This window comes from Lathyrus oleraceus, chromosome 2, assembly GCF_024323335.1.
Source record: "Lathyrus oleraceus cultivar Zhongwan6 chromosome 2, CAAS_Psat_ZW6_1.0, whole genome shotgun sequence".
Classification (NCBI taxonomy): domain Eukaryota; kingdom Viridiplantae; phylum Streptophyta; class Magnoliopsida; order Fabales; family Fabaceae; genus Lathyrus; species Lathyrus oleraceus.
In genome coordinates, this window is record NC_066580.1 from 93,442,619 (window position 1) to 93,455,975 (window position 13,357).

At 42.4% G+C, this 13,357-nt stretch overlaps 1 non-coding gene across 1 annotated transcript; it reads right to left on the reverse strand.

Moving 5' to 3' along the window:
- Positions 1 to 906: 906 nt before the first annotated feature.
- On the reverse strand, positions 907 to 1,013 carry LOC127125112 (small nucleolar RNA R71). Its single transcript, XR_007804572.1, has one exon. It is a non-coding gene; the product is annotated as a small nucleolar RNA R71 (small nucleolar RNA).
- Between the last annotated feature and the right edge of the window lie 12,344 nt (positions 1,014 to 13,357).

A 13,357-nucleotide genomic window follows, 5' to 3' on the forward strand; every position in this document is an offset into this window, starting at 1 on the left:
TAAGGGTAAACTCGGTTCTGAATATGCGAAAGCGACAATTCCTGTTAAATGGATTCTTTTCAAGAGTAGAAAATATTGCCTTATAAGTAGTTCTATTTAGACAATCGAAACATCACTTAACTGACGTGATATACGTTCAAACCTATCGTTATCTGCACCGCATTTATTACCTCCTTTATTTACCGTTATTTTGCAACATCAATATCTCTTTTATACCGCCTTAGATAAACATCGTAACGATAGTAATTAATAGATTGAAAATTTGGTCTTTGTGGGATCAATATTCTTTTATATTACTCTGACGCGATTCGTGCACTTGCAAATATAGCGATCAAGTTTTTGGCGCCGTTGTCGGGGAGCAAATTCGTCAAATTTCGTACCCTATTGTTACACCATCTAGACTAAGGAATTATTAGCCGGTAAATGCGAAGAACCCGTAGTACCGGAAATTTAGTAGATCCTTTAGCGGAACCCGAATGTTACACTCGTACACGCCTCTTACTCATCCGAATTAAGAAAGCTATGACCGAGAATCGCGACCAGAGACCTCTTAAGGAATTTGCCCAATCCTCTGATGAGGAACCTAGTTCGAGTATAGTAAACCCCCTTATTCCTGCCAACAATTTCGAACTAAAACCGTCTTTGTTGCAATTAGTGCAACAAAACCAATTCGCGGGTCTCGCTACTGAGAACCCAAATCAACATTTAAAGGTTTTTATCCAACTGACCGACACCTTTAAATCCAACGACGCTTCACCTGATGCGATCCGTTTGAGATTATTTCCTTTCTCCCTCAGGGATAGAGCATGTTCATGGTTAGATTCACTTCCAGCTAATTCAATAACTACCTGGGAAGACCTTAGGAGAGTATTCCTTGCTAGATATTTTCCCCCTAGTAAGACTGTTGTTCTTCGAAACCGAATAACTAGATTTACTCAAAACCAAGGAGAATCGCTTTTTGAAGCTTGGGAGAGATATAAAGAGCTATTAAGAGTCTGTCCACACCATGGCCTAGAATAATGGTTGATCGTTCACACCTTCTACAATGGACTCCATTATAACACCAAGATGAGCATCGACGCTGCCGCAGGTGGCGCGTTGATGAACAAACCTTACCCTGAAGCTTGTGACCTAATTGAGGATATGGCCCAAAACCATTACCAATGGGGAACTGAACGAGCATCAATAGAGAAAAAGGAGACCCAAGGTGGAATACATGAGATAAGCTCTCTGGACATGATGCAGGAAAAAATGGACGCTTTAGCCCTTACCATCGAACATATGTCTACAAACACTAACACCACAGCGGTAGTCCACACAGAGTGCGAACTTTGTGGATCTAAAGGACACGAATCAGCGGAGTGTAACCTTTTGAACGACCTGAACACCGACCAAGTGAATTACGCCCAAGGTAACCCATTTTCAAACACTTAAAACCCTGGATGAAAGAATCATCCGAATTTTTCCTATAAAAACCAGAACCCTATCCAAAATTATGCACCTCAAAGACCACAAGGTTATCAAGCCCAAAAACCAAATCAACCTATGCAAGTTGTGCCCCAGGAGCCTAACCTTGAGAAGATCATGGAGAGCTTTATATCAGGCCATACTCAGCAAAATAAAGAATTCGTAAACCAGAACATTCACGTAAATGAACTGATAACGCAATTAGGAACCAAGGTTGACCAGATAATCACTCACAACAAGATGCTTGAAACCCAGATCTCACAGGTAGCACAAAACCAAGCCCCACAAACTACACCTGGAGGATAATTCCCTGGACAACCTCAACCAAACCCTCGAGGGCAAGCTAACGCTATCTCGTTACGAAGTGAGACCGCTTACGAAGGGCCTCATAACCCAGTAATGAGCGAATCCAAAACTTCTAAAGGAAATATACCTACCAACCAAGAAGAGGAACCGGTGGAACCCGAAAAACAAACTGACCAAGAAGGAGAAGCCAAGGATAAAACTTACAAACCACCACCCCCGTACAAACCACCAATCCCATATCCGCAAAGACTTAAACAAACCAAAATCAACAACCAACACCAAAAATTTATTAAAGTAATAGAGAAGCTTCATGTAGAGATTCCTTTTACCGAAGCCATCACCCAAATTCCGTCTTACGCCAAATTTCTCAAAGACATCTTAACCAACAAGCGTAGGCTTGACGATCCAAAACCCTTGGAATGCAACTTTATTTCCGAGGATAAACTTGCTAAGAAGGAGAAAGACCCTGGTAGTTTTTCTATACCTTGCATTTTAGGGAGTCATGTGATCGACAAAGCTTTCCTAGACTTAGGCGCTAGTGTGAGTTTAATGCCCTTAGCTGTATGTAAAAGGTTAAACTTAGGAGAATTACAACCAACTAAGATGTCCCTCCAATTAGCCGATAGGTCTATTAAGTATCCTGTAGGCATTTTAGAAGACATCCCAGTTAGGATCGGTCAACTTTATATCCCAACAGACTTTGTGGTCATGGATATCAAGGAAGACGATGATATCCCTATCCTTTTAGGTAGACCATTCTTATCAACAACCGGAGCTATAATAGATGTTAAAAGAGGAAAATTAACTTTCGAAGTAGGGGATGAAAAGATCGAGTTCATTTTTTCAAAATTCCTGATGGCACCAATTCTAGGAGACGCATGTTATATGATCGATATCATAGATGAATGCATAAGGGAATTTGATCGAGAAGAACCCGTGATTGAACCATTTTCAAACTCGAATGAAAAGGATGACGAGCTAGAGGAAATGGAACCTCACACTAACGAATGTTTGGAGCTTACGCCAGACCTTTCACCAAATTCTCAAAAACCAGCTCAAGAACTTAAGGAACTACCCAAGAACCTAAGATATGAGTTTTTGGATAAAGAAATGAACCGCCCAGTAATAGTTAGTGCCACCTTAAACTAAGACGAGATGAATCGACTATTGAATGTTTTAAGAAGATACCCCTCTGCCTTAGGGTACAACTATTTACTGCGAAAATTGGTAAACAACCGCTGGTCCTCCCTAGGCCTTACAACTCAGGTTTACTTGCAGGATCGACCGGTTGATCCTAAGACATGTGCTAGTGTGAGTGTCGCTTATTCAATTCGACAGATAATCAGCTTTGTAAGGAACGGCTCCTGACAAAGTATTGAACAAGCATAGGTTTTTCCCACACGAAATGTTAAATGATGCTATAGCCTATGGGTGACTCGTGACCGACAACACTACAACATTCAAAAGACGTACACGACGAACACGCTTTTGGTGAACTCTATTATCGTAATAGAATCAGTGTCGACAGCGTAGACGACAACGTAAAGTGATAACTCAAAGGTAAATGAAATTAAAATAAAGTGTTCAACGGGAACAATTGAAAAATAAGGAAGTTGCATTGAAATAAATATGGTGATTCACGTACATAGCACTCTTAAAAACCCTTGCTTCCTCGCGCTAGGAATGAGAAGTTTTTTACAAGTGATTTTAGTACAAGGTGAACACACCGAACCCCTCGTGGGATATCCTATTTATAATAAACTAAAGAAACTGCCTACAGGCAAAAACTTCTAAAAATAACAGACGTCGTGCCACACGATCTACAAACTGCTCCATGCACGTTCTGCAAACTGCTCCATATTCGGACGCTTATTCTCCTTGTAACTGCTAGTCCTTGTAAGTTTCAAACTTCTCCCGCCCAGGTATTCAGGTCGACCCTGTCTCCTATGTGTTTGACGCAACTAGAAATTCCTTAAGTCCCATTCTTCAGTTCAGTAGACATAATGGGTTTTCGACCAAACATGATTCTTCTGTCGGTTTCATCTCCTGGTGACTTATGTTTTTCTCAATTCTTGCTTATCTTAGGCAAATCTCCACCCCTTGATGGCGTATAAACCTTAAATTCATAAGGCACTTTCATTGATTACGCCTTCAACATGCCTTATAGATTTCTTGTGGTAACAAAATGCCCCCCAGAGATGCCATTTTTGAATGTCGACTTTTTGTGAGATAATGGCATCTTTGAGATGTCGACTTGCTCCTCACTGCTTCCACTTCTACTTAGTGGTACACCTGTTTGCCCCACGCTGCTAACGTCATCTAATCATGACAAACGTCTCCCTTTTTCCTCGAGACACACAAAATCATGTCTCCATCACTTCACGTCTTTATGACGGAAACGTGTTTATCCCCATAACTTCCTTTTCGCCTCCACGTGTCTGCAGACGTGGGAACATGGGTACACTTGTCGAAAAAGGAAATCAAACGTTCACTCTTCCTTTTCTTAGGGTTTAACCCTTATAAAAACCCTTGTTTCTTCTTCTTCTTTCCTTTTTTCGCCTTTTGCTTCAGTAGACGAAACAACCTGCATTCTGTTTTAGTAAACAAAACCTTTCTTCTCCAAACCTTCATCTTCTTCCATGGCTAGCTCAAGCAAAAGCAAAACATTTCCCTCCGCTGCGAAGCTCACCCAACCGCTCACCATTGATGGCAAGGATTACGTTCCTGAACCTCCATTCGCTGAAGAGAAAGCAAAAATCTGGCGTTCCCAGGTATTAATCCCTTTTTCCATGGCTGACAAACCTTTAGCATTCTTAGGTCCACTTCCAGAAAATCGTCGTCCTGAGATAACCAAAATAGATTCCTTTTTCCCCACCAGTCATCTCTCTGAATCTTTGGTTTATTCCCAAAAACCTTTCTCCCTGCGCTATGTCGACAGGAATTTTAGGACTTCTCCTCCCAAGAACTGCCCTAAGTTTTGCGCCTGGATGGATCGCTTAGAAACAGAGAAAATCGACCATTGGAAACGGACATGTATCTATACCCTTCTGCAGATTGCCCGTTGTGGCCCTCCTCAATCTTGTGGCATGTTACTGGCTGCCCTCCAATTTTGGGATAGTTCGACCAATGCTTTTCATGCCAAGTGTGGCATGATTACGTCGACACTCTTGGATATTGCCGCCATCACCGGTTTAAAACCGAGTGGCGAAATCTTCGACTGTGAAGCCGTAACACCAATATCTCCGAGGTTCAACGTTGGTGACTCTCGCAAGCCGACATACAACAACTTTATTGATCACCATGCCACATCTTCAGGCCTTATGTCCATTGAAGAACATGTGGCCTTTCTGACTCTATGGCTATCTCGCTTTGTGTTCTGCTCTAGATCAATGCAGATAGCCAAACATTTTGCTCTTCTGGCAACCCAGCTTCACCAAGAGCGTGACATCACTATGGGCCAATTAATCCTGGCCTCTCTTTATGAATCTCTGTCTGAAGTTGTCTGCCAAATCAAACTCTTTGACCATAAGAACTCAAAGAAAAAGAATGTTTTGGTCCACGGCCCTTTTTGGTTCTTACAACTGTGGCTCAACGCCACTTTTTCTAAAGACATAGCACCCTATGGGCTGAGAAGGTTGCGTGTCCCCCAGAAGAACGACACCTTTGTTGGAAACTCCCGATCCCTTTGACGCCCCTTGACAAAACTTTTCCTGACGTCAAGGTGTTTTGCCTCTTGTTTACCATCATGCTGACTCGTGCCGACTTTTACCCTTCTATGACTCCTTTTAGCCGTCGAACTGAAGGTCCTGAATGGTTTACCAGGGCTTTTCCCTCGACTGAAGACGAGCATAAGACTGAAACCTTTGTCATCTGGAGACATTTTCTGGTCCCTCAGTTTCTGTCGGCTGTAACCTCCGGCACCAACCCTGGCCTAGTTGCCTACCAACCTAACTTGGTAGCCAGACAATTTGGCCTTTGTCAGTTTATTCCCAAGTCCCTGTATTCTTATCCCGACTTACTCACAAACATCCTTTGTGATCAACCCTGGAGTATGATCTAAGAAGATCTTGAGACCCTTTGGGAAAACCGACCAAAGCTCCATTCCATTCCCTTTCAACCAGCCTTCTTCTGCACCAAAGAGTTTGATGATTGGTGGCAGTCATATCTTCCTGTTTACATTGGCGCTCCTGAGGCCAAATCATCTGAACTAACTCAGGCTCTTGTTTATTTGCAGGCGAAACCGACCAAGTGTAAGGCTCTCCATGCTAAACAAATTCGCGATTTTCAGAACTATTTCCGAGTTGTGTATCGACCTGATAATCTTCGTCGGACCATCTCTGAGGCCGCGTCCGAATTAAAGGAGAAGGTAACCGACAGGCTCCCAAAACTTAAAATCCCTGGTTACGCAAAAGACAAGTATCTTTACGCCCTTCATTTTGGAAACATCAAATTCCCTCCATTTCCATCTAGCCCATTGGCTTTGGCCTTTGGCAATTCGATTCCAGATTGATATTATTGTCCCTTTTCAGACATACAAAATGCTTATAAGAAAAAGGCCGACAGAGTGGTACCGACGAAGCATTATCTGCCCTACTACTCAGGGCCACTTCATATTGATCCTCAATATGTTAGAGTGTTCGAATCCACTCAAATTGGTAACACTTTTCTGAAAAAGCTAACACCTCTTTTTAGTTGGATTTCGTCGCTTACTTGCTTTTTATGTTTCTTTACAGCGATCCCCCTAGACCATGTGGATCACGTTCTTGCCAATGCCCCTATCCTTTTGACACAAGAGACTCAGGTTCGACTCTGGCTGATTTTCCGTTTTCTTTTACCACGGTTTTTTATTCTTAACTGTCATTTCCCCTCTTGCAGGCTGCTCCTGAGAAGTCCTCTGATGATGATGAGCGACCTATTTCCCAAGTTTTGAAAAAACCCAGTTCTTCGGTATGCACCTATATGAAGCAATCTCACTCAACCTTGTGATTTCTCTAAGGAAAACAATATGTGGTCTCTAACTTCATACTTATGTGCAGGGTCAACCACGTTCGACAGACACAACTGTCTCTTCTCACTCTAAGAAATCCAAAAAACATAACGCTCTGCTGCCGTAGGATCTGAGGTATTTCTGGTCGGCTTGTCTGATCTTCTGACTAGAATATCTGCTTATAACCTCTCTTCATGTCTTCATCCGACTCCCTAGCCGACTTAGCCATCTTCTCAGCACTCCCACAAATCCAAAGGCCATTAGGGCCATAAAAGGAAGAAGCATGACTCTCCCTCTAGGAGTGGTGAAGCCAAGAAGAAGAAACACCACAAAGTGCTTACTCTAGAGGCTTCTTCTCTAGACGCCGACACTATTGTGGTCGACATGTCCCTCCTTAATAAAGTCCCTGATCCAGCTGTGGGGGCTTCGCAGTCAACCAGCACCCCCGCTTCTGCTGTCTTGGGGGAAGAAAATCCAGATGTCGTTTCCCCTACACCGACACATGTAATCACTTGTTTTACTATCTTTTCCCTTGAATTACTGGACTTTTCTTACAAACATCTTTTTCTCTTACAACAGGCTGATGCTTTTGGTGAGCCATCTCACCCTGTCGCCAACTACACTCCCTCGTCACCGGCTTCTTCTCCAACTCATCAAGCATCCTCTGTCGACACTGCTGGTGAGTTCATTGGCTTCCCTATCCAGATTAGTGACAGTGACTCTGATTCAGTCACTAGCCCTGCAACGCACACAGATTCCAGTTCGACTAGTTCTGACTCTAGTCTTTCTTCAACTTCCTTGCCTTTGCAGGATTTAAGGGGACCAGGGGATGTCAACACCACAAAAAACCAACCTTCTCAGACTACTCCTCTATCAACTAATTCTCCTTCATCTTCCCAGGAGCTGGCAATAAAGCCTTCTGCTCTAGAAGCAATTGCTAGGCTTCATAGCCTAGTAAGATCACGTGATGTTTCTTCTGATTCTGAGCAACTTCATCATTCTGGTAAGATGGGTTCTGAGGCAACGAAAATCAAAGCTCTAATGGACAAGGTTCGTTTTCACGCCTTGAATCCAGATCTCCCCCATGTGCTTATGAGTGAACCTGCTGCCGGTCCAAAAATCTTGCATGTGCTTGCCCAACTCAAAGAACTCCAGCTCTCAGAGTATGCTAAATATGCAATGGCCGCTTTAGAGAAACTTCTGGTTCCCATGCTGCGTCATCTCGATAGCGTTAGGGAAAATGAACGCCAGATTGTGACTACTGAGGCCTTTGTGAAGGAGAAATGGGAGTTGGTGATGAATGTCGACGCAGAGGTCATCAAATTGCTGGGGACGATTGAGGAAAAGAAAAAGGAATTGGCCTCCAAACAAACAAGAGCTGCTGAGATACGCCGGCAAATTGATAACCTTCGGCGTCAAATTGCTGCGTTGGATAGTGAATTGGAGTCGGTTGCTGAGGAGGAGTCGAGTATTGTCGACAAGGTTATAAAACCTGCCCAAGACACTGTGGAGCAGACCACCAGCGATGCCTTGGCGGTAGCTGAAGAGCTTTCCACCGTTGAAAAGAAGCTTGAATAACTTAAAATCCAGGCCGACACCTTGGAACCTACGTCTCTCCACTACAACTTTGAGCTTCAATCCTTTTGATCTAGATTCGGCCAACTTTGACCGATTTTATTTTTATGTAATATCTGAAAAATGGCTTTTTTTCCAATTTTTATGTCATTATTTTATTTTTTAGCACTATGTACATTTGATTTATGTGCCTTTATAACTGGTTTCAAACATAGTTTTCTCCAACCTAGTTTATTTGACAACCATTTAGTCTGTCAAAATCTTGACCTCTTGAAGGAGAGGCCTATACTTTTTTAAGTATTTTCCATTTACCCTCAAGATTCGCCTATCTGGTGCCAACTCTTCGACCTCGTAGGCGTTATTAGAGAAAACTTGCAAAACCTTAAACGGTCCTTCCCAATTTGGGGACCATTTACTAAAAACTCTATCATTTCTATCCATAGGCAAGATCACTCTCCAAACCAAATCGTCGACAGCGAACACTTTGCCTTTCACCTTCTTATTGTAGGCTCTGGCGACTTTTTCTTTCTGCCATTGTAGTGAATCCAAGGCTAACATTCTCTCCTCATCTAAATCGACTAGTTCGTCTGCCATCATGCTCCAATAATCTTTAGAAGGTATTTCATATTGCCTTTGGGTTCTGACTGCCTGAACCTGAATCTCTACTGGTAACACTGCATCATGCCCATATACCAGTCGAAATGGAGTTGTTCCGGTTGCTTCTTTTGGCGACGTTCGACATGCCCACAAAGCTTGATCTAACGTCTTATGCCAATTTCTTGGCTTCTTGCATATATGTTTCTTTATTAGGCTAATGATCACCTTATTGGCCGCTTCGACTTGGCCATTTGCCTATGCGTAATATGGGGTAGAAGTCAATAATTTGATTCCCATTTCTTTTGTAAAATCTTGCACTTTTCGACCAGTAAAGACTGACCCTTGGTCGGTTGTAATTGTTTCTGGGATACCAAATCTGCAGATGATGTGACTTTGGACAAAGTCTATCACCGCCGCTTGATCTACATTTGTCAATGCTACGACTTCGACCCATTTTGTGAAATAGTCGATACCGACCAAAACATACCTTTGTTGTTTTGACGAAGCTGGTTTTATTTCTCCAATCACATCCAATCCCCACCCTCAGAAAGGCCAGGGCTTCACAATTGTATGCAACTCGCTTGCAGGCACATGTTGTATGCCCCCATGCAATTGGCATTCCTGACAGCTTTTAGCAAATTCAATGCAATCTTTCAACATTGAAGGCCAATAAACTCCTGAGCGCATCAAAAGCCATTTCATCTTCAGTCCCGTTTGATGCGCCCCACACGCTCCACTATGTACACTAGACACAGCCACATGTGCCTCACTTTCTTCTAGGCATTTTAGTAAAACTCCTTCAGTTGTCTTTTTGAACAATTCACCATTCACCAGGACGTAGCTAAGGGCCCTATATTTTACCTTTCGATTTGTCGACCCTATAGGATTACGTAAATAATCGACTAGCAGTTTACGCCAATTACTTTCCCCCTCGTCGTCGACGGTCAGAATTTCAAAATGGTATTTATCTACAGCTCCCAACTTTATAATCGACAAATCTGATGGTGATAACAATGTCGCTCGTACCTTCTCTCTCACTTGGACCTCTTCTTCATCCTGGTCTTTCGATGCTTTGTACTCTGAGGCCTCCTGCGCCAAACCGTTTGCTCTCTGGTTCTCTTTCCGTGGTATGTGCTGGAGGCTTACTTGCTCAAACCTCTTGAGTAATCTGATGGTAACCACAAAATACATGATTAAATTTTCTTTAACACACCTATATTCTTTTGATACCTGCTTAATTACTAACTCAGAGTCTCCCATAATTTCGACATTCCTTGCCCCCAATTCTAGCAGAAGTTCAAGTCCTGTAATCAACGATTCATATTCTGCTTCATTGTTTGTGCATACTCCTTCAATTTTGTATTTGAACTCTGCTGGAATTGCATCTGGAGAAATTATGACTCCCCCTATCCCAGATCCGGTCTTATGCCTTGAACCGTCGAAGTATAGTCTCCATGGCACTATGTCTATGTAATTTTGCGCCATTTCGACCATTGAATGGTCGACAAGGAAATCTGCCACCACTTGCCCTTTCATCGCTTTTAAAGGCACGTACATCAGAGAATACTCAGTTAACACTAAAGCCCATTTACCAATTCGACTATGCAAAATTGGTTTAGATAACATGTGCTTAATAATGTCAAAGTGAGAAGATACATACACATCAACAGGCTTAATATATTGCTTTAGTTTCATACAAGAAAAATACAGGCATAAACATAGTTTTTCTATATCACTATACCTAGTTTCAGGATCATTAAGCATTTGACTAAGGTAATACACAGGTCTTTCGACACATTTTTCATCCTCTTGGACTAACATACTTCCTATAGTCGATTCTAAAGCTGCAATATACAACCTCATTGGTCTATTCCTAACAGGATGGGCCAGTACTTGAGGCTTAGTCAAATACTCTTTAATTTTATCGAAAGCCTCCTGGTGCTCTTCGTGCCACTTAAAGTCCTCATTCTTCAGTCGAAGGAGTGGTGAAAAGGCTTTAGTTTTGCCACTCAAATTTGATATAAATCTTCTAAGAAAATTTATTTTGCCCAACAAAGATTGCAATTCCTTTTTGGTCGATGGAGGCTTGACGTCCATAATGGCTTTTGTTTTGTTTTGGTTTACTTCAATACCTTTTTTATGCACCACAAAGCCAATGAAATCGCCCGCCTGAACACAAAAAGCACACTTTAATGGATTCATTTTTAATCCACATTTCCTCATACTTAAAAAGGCCTTTCGGAGATGTTCAACGTGAGTAAGTCGACCATTTGATTTTATCACAATATCATCAATGTATACTTGCATGAAATCTTTAATATAATCGTGGAACATTGAGTTCATTACCCTCTGATATGTCGCTCCGGCATTTTTCAGGCCGAATGGCATGACAACCCACTCATATGTACCCAAGGCTCCTGGGCATCGAAATGCCGTCTTCGACACATCTTCTTCTGCAATAAAAATTTGGTTATATCCAGAATAACCATCTAACATACTTAAATATTCAAAACCAGCGGCAGATTCGATCAACATTTCAGCTATGGGCATGGCATACTCATCTTTGGGGGTAGCAGCATTTAGATCTCTAAAGTCAATACATACTCTTAAAGACCCATTTTTCTTAATTACTAGCACAATATTGGCCAACCATTCAACATACCTTGCATTTTGTATAAACTTGCTTTTGAGGAGCCTTTCTACCTCAACTTTTATCTTTGCCATGATCTATGGTGGGAAACGTCTAGGCGTCTGCTTTACTGGCTTTCTTCCAGTTTTTATTGGCAGTTTTAGTTCGACCAAATCCCTACTTAAACTAGGCATTTCGTTATAATCCCAAGCAAAACAATCCTTAAATTCTTTAAGTAAAGATATTACCTCAGATTTTAACTCTTTGTCGATGTTAGCGCTGATGTATGTTGGCCTTTTATCGCCATTTTCGCCAAGGTCGACTTCTTCTAAGGGGTCTTTTGGTCGCATCTTTTCTGGCGCCTTTGGGTCTTTTTCAAACCCTAAAGGTTCATCGTCATAAATGTCGTCCAAACGCTGCATGTTAACGTTTCCTTTAGCCAAAACTGGCTTATCTGGAGGCTCTGGCTCAATAGCCAAATGAACTTCTTTCCTTAACACATAGGCTCCGACAGCCATGTTTTCTTCAGCCTCTAGAGCCAATTTTATTCTGTTTCTCGGCAACGTATGCCGAAATCCTTTTTAGAGCTTCTAGCTCAGTCATCATCAGTGACATCCCCCCAGCCTGTCGGTCGGATACCTGTATAGGGTGGATCATCTAAATGTTCCACATCCCAAATGAAGCCATGAGTCTCGTGCAGAGTTAGAGAAACAAAAGCTTCACTCAGATTAGTGTACACATCCTCAGCTGGAAAACAAGGAGAAATGTTGGCCAAGTTTCTCTCGAATTCTTTCTTGTCGACATTGTTCACGTCAGCCATGAAGTACCCTTGGTCAGCTTCGATATTTTCGACCACTCCATCTTCTCTCCAAATCACCAATCTTTGATGTGCTGAAGATGGTACTGGCTCCGACACCATGGAGCCATTCTCTGTCGAATAGCAAGTTGTAGCTTGGCTTGGCATCTATCACCATAAATAGTGTCGGTCTAGTTATTGAACCAACCGTGATATTCACCATGATCACACCCATGGTGCTTTTCGTTTTGCCCCCGTAGTCGGGCAAGACCATGTTGTTGGATCTAATATCAGTATCATACTTGCCAATCTTCCTCAGAATATGGTGTGGCATGATGTTAACAGTGGCGCCACAATCTACCAACACTTTGTTGATAGTCACACCTTCCACTTTGGCCCTAATCAACAACGGTTTCGAATGGTTTTTCATAGTCATCGTGGGCCTTTCAAAAACTACTTCTTGGCTCTCAGCAGAACCATCATTTAACACAAAGTAGCATCTTGGCTGGTGTAAAGCCATTTCTTCAGCGTTGGCATCATCTACCGACTCTTCCACCTCAGTCACACAATTATATTCTTGTGGTAGAATTGACACCACGTTGACTAAGATGTCCAGACTTGCTTCAGGTTCTGAATTGAAATCATCAGTAACTTCATCAGAACATTTCTCAGTTGGTCGACGGACATACTCCATGATCCGTTTTTTTGCTGCTGTGTCGACCTTCACAACAACTTTCTTTCCAGCATTCGCCCCACTGGCCATGCCTTTTCCAGCTATTCCTCTAGCAACCTCTCTTTCGGGCTACTTACGCCTCTGAAAGTGTCTCCATTGAGTCCTCGACATGGGGTTCTTCCCCAAATAATTTTCAGAGACATGAGTCCTTTTCTCGGACTTGAACTCACGCTTGTAATTAATTGCTAGACCTCCTCTAGCAGCAGCAACCCCTTGTGGGGTTTCATGTTTCCCCTGAGGCTTGACCCAGGTGCCTCTAGGAACACT